The sequence below is a fragment of the Lactuca sativa genome, chromosome 2 (assembly GCF_002870075.4).
Source record: "Lactuca sativa cultivar Salinas chromosome 2, Lsat_Salinas_v11, whole genome shotgun sequence".
Classification (NCBI taxonomy): Eukaryota; Viridiplantae; Streptophyta; class Magnoliopsida; order Asterales; family Asteraceae; genus Lactuca; species Lactuca sativa.
In genome coordinates, this window is record NC_056624.2 from 181,340,043 (window position 1) to 181,348,432 (window position 8,390).

The 8,390-nt window shown below is 36.2% G+C and overlaps 1 pseudogene; it reads right to left on the reverse strand.

Annotated features, from left to right (window-relative positions):
• Window positions 1-220: 220 nt before the first annotated feature.
• On the reverse strand, window positions 221-3,035 carry LOC111876735 (protein COBRA-like; annotated as a pseudogene).
• Between the last annotated feature and the right edge of the window lie 5,355 nt (window positions 3,036-8,390).

The window sequence follows — 8,390 nt, forward strand, 5'->3', positions numbered from 1 at the left end:
TAAATGGACTTTGCAATCGAACAGTAAAAAGAGAAAAAAATCCCAAGATGCATAATAGCTTTCCTTGAAAAAAAATATAAAGTTATATTCTCAAAATATAACTGCAATCATGCAACAAGAAATCGAAAGTTCACATCTAATTCTTTAAATGAAACCATTCAAGAAATCGAAAGTTCACATCTAATTCTTTAAATGAAACCATTCAATTATAGCATTGTACTTATACATGCTTTCTTAAAACATTATACTTTTAAATGTATATGCAATGTATTTGAATCACATTGTTATAATTGGACATCCCTTAAATTTTAACCCAATTTTGAAAGTTCTTTATTTTTTCTTTTAAAAAAACCATATCTTTCTTATTCAACTTTGCAACATAACATCCTAGATAAATTTAAATTTCTAGTTCATATAGTAGTATCTCCAAAACACTCGGAAAATTATGTCTTTAAGTAGTGTCTCCCAAACACGCGGAAAAGTATGTCTTTAAACGCCAGTATCCCAAAATAGTTGTGAATATGTACATGTAACGTTCCATGTCACTGCCAAAACGAGACAAAAAAAAGGGTGAGTTTGTCATTTTATACAAATTTAACGGTTATATTAGTTGGAAGGACCAAAACTGAAGAAGAAAAAAAAAAAAAAAAAAAAAAAAAACCCACAAGTATGAGCCATGCAACACAAACAGAAATTGGTTTGAACCAACTATTTCCACCAAATCACACAAGGGTCAATTCCATAATTTACTCTAAAATCTATATAGGTTGTGTTTGGAAAAGTAGTTGATAAGCTAATTGGTAGTTAATAAACTAGTCCATAAAGTATAAGCATTTGGTAAAAACTAGCATATAAGCTAGATGATAAATGTCAAATGACATAAAAAGACATTAACAGGAAATGAGTGTAGAAGGGTATATTTGGAAAACATGAGTGAAAATCCCCATGAGCGTATTAATAAGTTGTCTTAAATAGTTTTTATAAAGCTAGCTTATGAGCTATTTTAGTGGTGTCACCAAACACTACATTGCAATAACCTCCAAAAATAAGCTAGCTTAGAGCATCCACAACATGATGGTTTTTTCAGAAAAAACTTAAAACAAAAAAGCTCATTATATCTCCCACAATATAAAAGTTTTTCCAATATGTTTTTTGTTGAATGTTTATATACGTTGTTTAATTATAATTGGTTGAAAAATAATAGGACCAATACACTCATTGAAAAAGCTATTGGCTGGAGCTTGTTAATTAACAATCTCTTTGAAAAAGAGTGAATTTCAAAAAGCTCCTCCAATAGCTTTCTAAAATTTTAATAACTTTTTGGCTTAAAAAAAACTTGTGAAAAGGTCTTATCGTGGATTATCTTATGCACACCAAACACAACTAGTTAGTGATCTAGGAATTTGATCTTAGGGGTTGTTTATTTTTTCCCCATTAAGTCATATATGGGTAAAGTGATAGAATAAGTGATGATAAAGTGTTGTATAATACGGTTTATATCTTTTTTAGATTGAGTAAACCGTCTAAAATGACATTATAAAACCATTTCATCTTACATTCTAATTCTTTTTTTACAATATTAATCAATTACAATATTATAACAATATATATCACCTTTTACAGGTTAGGAAGAAAAAACGGACAGATAGGTAAGGGTTAGTATCATAACAGATTAATGGGTTGTTTGATATGCCTTTTACCGGATCTGGTAAAAGGCTGACTCGGTCAAACTTTTGATATCACATTTATAAGCCTCTAACTCGGTCATGGCTTCCCTGATACATGAGTCGTATTAGGATTATGTCTAACTCAGATATGACTCAATAAGCAACTATCAAATAGCGCCCCTAAGCCATTAATGATTTAATATATTAAGTCGCTATATCCTGATTAAGTCAAAAACATATGTAGTTGTCCATATTAAGTGCTTAACTGATTCCTATTAACTCAAAAAGAAACAGTATACTTACTCATAGCTTGAGTTACTCTTCTTCCATCTGGAGTAATAAACTTTGTTGATTTACCAACAAAAGTGGGTCCACACGTATAGCCCGGGCCGGGTGCAAGCAAGGTAAAGTTCTTGGGTAGTTTGACTGTTCTATTAGTGGTTCCGGCTACACCCACGCTGACCTGGAATGAACTGGCATAATTGTTAGGATCTTGGGCCCACGAGCTAATGACACCTCCCTTGCAGCAATTTGCAATTTGTTGATTGTAAGGGGTTCCTGGTAATAAATCAACAACAGTTGGAGTTTTCATGCAGCAATGTGGTATTGCACCTTTATATCTTGAACAGTCTCCTTGCTCGGTGGTTTGACTGCCCACCATGCTCCATATCACCTCCTTTTTAGCCCATGTCCAACCTAATGTCCACCCTGGTGATGAAATGTTGCGATATTGCTGGAAGTTATACATTGTCACAACAGCCTGCATAAATAAAAGACCTTGAATGTAAGTATGTTATTGGTAATTATGAACTTTAAAAGTGTGAAAGAAGTTGTTTTTGATGCTTACAACATAGCCATCAGGGGTCTAACTCATAATATCCCACTTGATTGTGATGTTTCCATTCGGGTTGAGTGCATGTGCATCATAGGATTCTGAAAATTAACAAGAAAAAGTAAGGCTCATGAAAACTTATTTAAATCTTGAGTAAGACAGCCCTTGCTTGGAGAAACTTGTCATTATTCAGTGAAATCTCCCACACTCAGCTTCTTGTGAGCGATGTGGGACAAAAAGGAGTACCAATACACCCTCCCATAAGTGAAACTTCAAGAGCTTGAATGTAAAGAAGATTCATACATGTGCAAGTGAAACTGAATGAAGAAAGCAAGATGGCGAGAACAATGGTGGAAATTGATACTCTGGTGAGAGACCTGAAGCAGTAATCCATTACTGCTTTCCAAGATTTACTTGATGCCTCTGTGTTTACACTTCAAGCCCGTTTTATTGAGCGAGTGTGTATAAGATAGAAGGAGAGAATAGAGTGGCCTTTCTCTCACAAATAAAGTCCATGGTCAGTTAACCATTAAAATATGTTCGTTATTCGTTTGGTGAAAACTATCTATCTTGACTTCTTCAACATGACAAATTCATTGTCGTTTTTCTTGGAACAAGCATACTTAATTTCTATAGCAAACTGTTGGAATTCTTGAAATTGCACATACAAAAATGTATAATTGTAGTCTCTAAAATATAATACTTAACTCTGCACATAATTTGATTAATTCTGATAAGATTATGCATATAAATTTGATTTTAACGGTCAACAATCCATTGTTCCATAAACAGTAGGTATATACGGTATGTTAGCTTCTTGGATTTCGTTTTACTTTCTCAAATAAAGTAATCAAAGACTTATTTTCAAATTTTGTTTTATTATAAAACTCATACATGTTCATGTCATCTTATATTTTACAAATTACCTTTTTAAATCATTTTAAAGAATTTTTTTAACAATAAAGTATTATTATTAGTATTATTATTATATAAAGACCATCTAGAAGCTGGAAAATAGTACAAAGACAAAACTACAAAAATGGTTCATGTGGTATGTATTTTTTTCGGATTTTGTCAAAACACCGACTTTTTTGGATTGATGGTCATTTTAAGCTAGTTTCGTTGCGTATTTGATCCATCCGAATATTAAAATGACTATCCCTTGATGTATTTATTTTCTATTTTTCTTTCATTTTTTTAAAATATAATAATTATTTATTTACTTTAATAATTAAAAAAATAAGAGGATGCCCACCCCTTCTCTCTCTTTCATTGTGAGGGTGTGTGTGTGTGTGTGTGTTTGTCTTTGATAATCACCCCAGAACATCTTCATAAGCTCAAGAACATCTTCATAAGCCTAAGAACATCTTCATGAACTCAAGAACAGACCACTTTCTGCCACTACCACCGTCTACCACCTCCATCTCCACCTAAATTTTTTCTACCACTTCATATCCGTCAATCTGAAGACTCACCCTCTCTGTCTATGGACCTGAAAACCCATCTCGAATCTGTTAATCTCGAACATGTTCAAGCTTAATGTCACACCCCTGAACCAAGGATGGCGGAAACGTTCAGGGATGGAGGACTTCATGTGTAGTATCATAACAACAATGGTAATAGTGATGAAAGTAAACACAACCAACATATATATAATTGAAAAAGTTACATCATTGTATGTATTACATGTTTCAAATTCAATTACAATATGTTGACAAAATAAGATAAGTTTGACGCCTTAACGTCCCATCCTCAAAAGTATTTTGTTACCTGCTTAGCGATTTCCTGAGAATACAAGCAGTTCGAAAAGTGTCAACACAATGGTTGGTGAGTTCATAAGTATTAGGATATCTTTATGAAAAAGCTCGTCAAATAATGGCCTAGTTGTTCCAGAAAAATCCGATATTTTTCTTAAAGTGAATAATGTAGTTTTGTATCCGAAAACTGTAATGTATGAGTAGTCTTCCTTATTTACAGAAAATAATGTATGTTTATTTCAATTTAAACGCATATGATATTAGTGAAACTCTCGAAATTTCTTAAATTTGTTAATATTTTCTGTGCGTGTAGTCCTAAATCTTAGGACCAAGAAAGTAACAAGTATTGTCCATACTTAAAATTTTAAATGTGGTATCACATGATGTGTAGTCGTAAATACCGAAACCGAAAACGTGCAGTAATGCCCGTACTTATTGAGATAAAAGTGATTTCAAAATCGTCATAAAACTCGTTTAAGTTTTATAAAAAAAATCCCGTAAACTTTATGTATTGTTATATCCTTATGTGAGCCGCTATAATCATACTTAAGACTAATGAACCTGCCACGACGTTTCTCAGGCGTCGATTAACTGAAATGACAATTATCACCCGTAGACCTGCAGGTCCAACTGTAGCTAGCAGCAAGGTGTGGGGTGTCAAACCCAATATAGATCTATATATAACTATCACGTTCTCCCTCCGGGAGACTCTGATTATAACGTACAGGATTTTATATTCCGCACTCGGACGTACGGAAAGAGAGTGTCTCACAATTTAGGCTAACAAGTTTACTAGTTGTATGCGGGAGTGTAAAACCTTTCTGTATGAATGTACCCTTCTCGTACGTGTGTGTTAGGTGATGTATTGAAAACTATACTTATTATAGTTTTATCCAAAACGTTTGTAATATATAAGAACTCTTTTACGAAAAGGTGTTAGGATTATAAAATCCAATAAACTATGCGTATTATAGTTTATGTGTATGTATACGTGTTCTAAATGAATGAATAATCTTATCATGAGTGACTTATTTTCAGTTTAAGATGATAAAATTTACAACATATCACATTCAATACTTAGAACTTAACAATATACACCTTGCTCAACACAATACAAAGTGTAGTAAAAATTACAAGCTGTTAACAAATTTTCAGCCTTTCTACACTGTTTTTGAAACTTTATAGAAAAATCATACGAAGTCGAAAACTAAATCCGTAAATTCTGGGAGATCCCAAAATGTGTCTAGTTTACTCATAATTTTTACCATGATTTTCAATGACCTGCAACTTAGGTGAAAAAGTCCATAATCACAGACTGGTCCGGTTTGGTGTTTGAAATGATAGGCAGTTTTGTAAAAATCACCATAAATTGTAGAAAAATCGTATGGAGATGTGCAAGTAGTCATTTTAAAGCTAAGAAGTGGAACTACATGCACCTAAAACAGTTTTGAAAACTAAAATGTTTAAGGTGTCCAAAACAGTCCGTGAATGGAGTCCAACTTTTCTGATGAAAGCTGTTAGAAAGTTTTAGTTATGTTCTTGGTGTTTTAACTTGTATTCCCCCCCTAAAAACTTAAAAAAAACATGAAAATGTAGGGGTATGAACTCACCTTAAGTGTTTTCAGTAGATGATTGATGAAGAATGGAGGTGCTTAGCTCAAGGACACTTGGAATGTCTTGAAGATTTCGAGAATCTAGCATGATAGTTATGGAGTTTGTATGAGCTATCAATGATTTGAGTAGAATGAAGTGTGAGAATCACAAGGAGGGTGGATTACACTTACCAAGAGTGGAAGAACACTTGATGATTAGCCTTGAAATCGTGAGTTAGAGAGAGAAGTTGGAGAGAAAGAGTTGGAGTTCATTCTTGGTGAATTTTGAGAGTGATTGAAGAGAATGAGGAGAGAGGGTGTATGATCAGCCCTTAGATTGTGGGGGTTACTTGTGAAAGAGAGTAAAAGGTACAAGGTATGGTGGGGAGGAGTGTGGGTTGTCATGGAGTGGACATGGGGGTTGCTTGCGTCATAACTAGGGTAAGGTCAACACTTCTTCTTTTTGTACTTTACCAACTCCTTTTTAAATAAAATTTTACCCTTAAAATGTGATTAAATCATTAATTTAGGGGTCCTATAATTAAAAATAAAGTTTTGGGTGAAAATCCCATGTCAAAATAATTAAAAATGGGTTTAAAACGCAAAAATATGCAAAACCGGGGCGAAAAATGCAATTTCCAGCGAGTTTCTTCGGATCCCGGCCGAGGCTCGGTCGGCTGGGCTCGGTTCGGACGCGGAGGATGAATCCGGAAGCGAAGGCGCGAAGGTTGGCTCGGCTCGGATGCGGCAGGCTGAGGCGGGGAGGCGAAAGGCGAAGCGAGCTCGGCTCGGAAGCGGTGCAGTCCGAAGCGAAAGCGAGAAGCGGAAGGCGGGTTCGGTCCGAGCAGCTATCCGACGCGAAGGTAAGGTTCGGTCCGAAGGGTGGCTAGAACCGAAGCTACTGTTGTGAACAGTAGTGAACAGTAACTTCGGTTCGGACCTTCATTCCATGTGAGGTTCGGTTCGGACCTTTCCTCCTTGCGTGGTTCGGTTCGGCTCTCTTTCATGGTCGGGTTCGGTTCGGATGAACAGTACTTTCGGTTCAGCTCATGAACAGTACTTTCGGTTCAGCTCATGAACAGTACTTTCGGTTCGGTTCGTGAATAGTACTTTCGGTTCGGAGGGTTCGTTCCCTTAAGCCCGTTTTTCGCGTAGACTTCCGTTCTTGGGCTATTTTCGCCAAATTCGAGGGTCGGGATGCCCCGAGTGATTATAGAAAGTTGGGAGAGATTTCGAGAGAGATTTGAGAGAGATTCCTCGTTCTCAGAGAGATTTGGGAGAGATTTGACGTACTTGGAGAGATTTCGCATACGAAGAGATACGTGAGAGAGATTTCACATACTTAGAGAGATTTGGGAGAGATTTGACATACTTGGAGAGATTTCACATACAAAGAGATATGTGAGAGAGATTTCACATACTTAGAGAGATTTGGGAGAGATTTGACATACTTGGAGAGATTTCACATACAAAGAGATATGTGAGAGAGATTTCCCATACTTAGAGAGATTTGGGAGAGACTTGACATACTTGGAGAGATTTCACATACGAAGAGATATGTGAGAGAGATTTCACATACTTAGAGAGATTTGGGAGAGATTTGACATACTTGGAGAGATTTCACATACGAAGAGATATGTGAGAGAGATTTCACATACTTAGAGAGATTTAGGAGAGATTTGACATACTTGGAGAGATTTCACATACGAAGAGATATGTGAGAGAGATTTCACATACTTAGAGAGATTTGGGAGAGATTTGACATACTGGAAGATAGAGTGAAAACGATTGAGAGTGTTTTCGTGTGTGATGAATGAGAGTGTTCGGCTTCGCAATGCAAGGTCTTTAGACCCCGTTGTGCCATGATTTAGGATCTTACGCACTCCCTATGAGTATGCAACATTGTATTATTGTTTTTGTTCATTGTTTAGCACTAATGCTAAGGAAATTTAAACACATGAACTTTCCAAGTGGTGTTTTCTCATTAGAATAGTGAGTTATACAGTAATTACATAATATAAACCCTATCATACAAGGTTTTAATCGAGTTGACCGGTTTGACTCGTTGACCTTGACCGGCTTAGACTTGACCCGATTTTGACTATTGTCACATCATCCCCCCGTTAGAGGGAAATTCGTCCCGAAATTTACGCTTTGGCCAGGGCTTTAAGGGTTTAGGAAAAGGTGTGGGTACTTTTGCTTCATTTGGTCTTCGCGCTCCCAGGTGAACTCAGGTCCTCGTTTAGCGTTCCATCGAACCTTCACGATGGGAATACGACTTTGTTTCGTTCTTTTGACCTCCCGATCCATAATCTCTACTGGCTCTTCCACGAAGTGGAGATTTTCGTCAACTTCGATCTCATCGAGAGGTATCACAAGTGTCTCGTCGGACAGACATTTCTTCAGGTTCGATACGTGAAAGGTGGGATGTACCTTATCGAGTTCTTGAGGTAATCGAAGTTTGTACGCCACAGGACCAATCCTGGCGAGGATTTCGAACGGTCCAATGTACCTCGGGTTTAGTTTCCCACGTTTGCCGAAG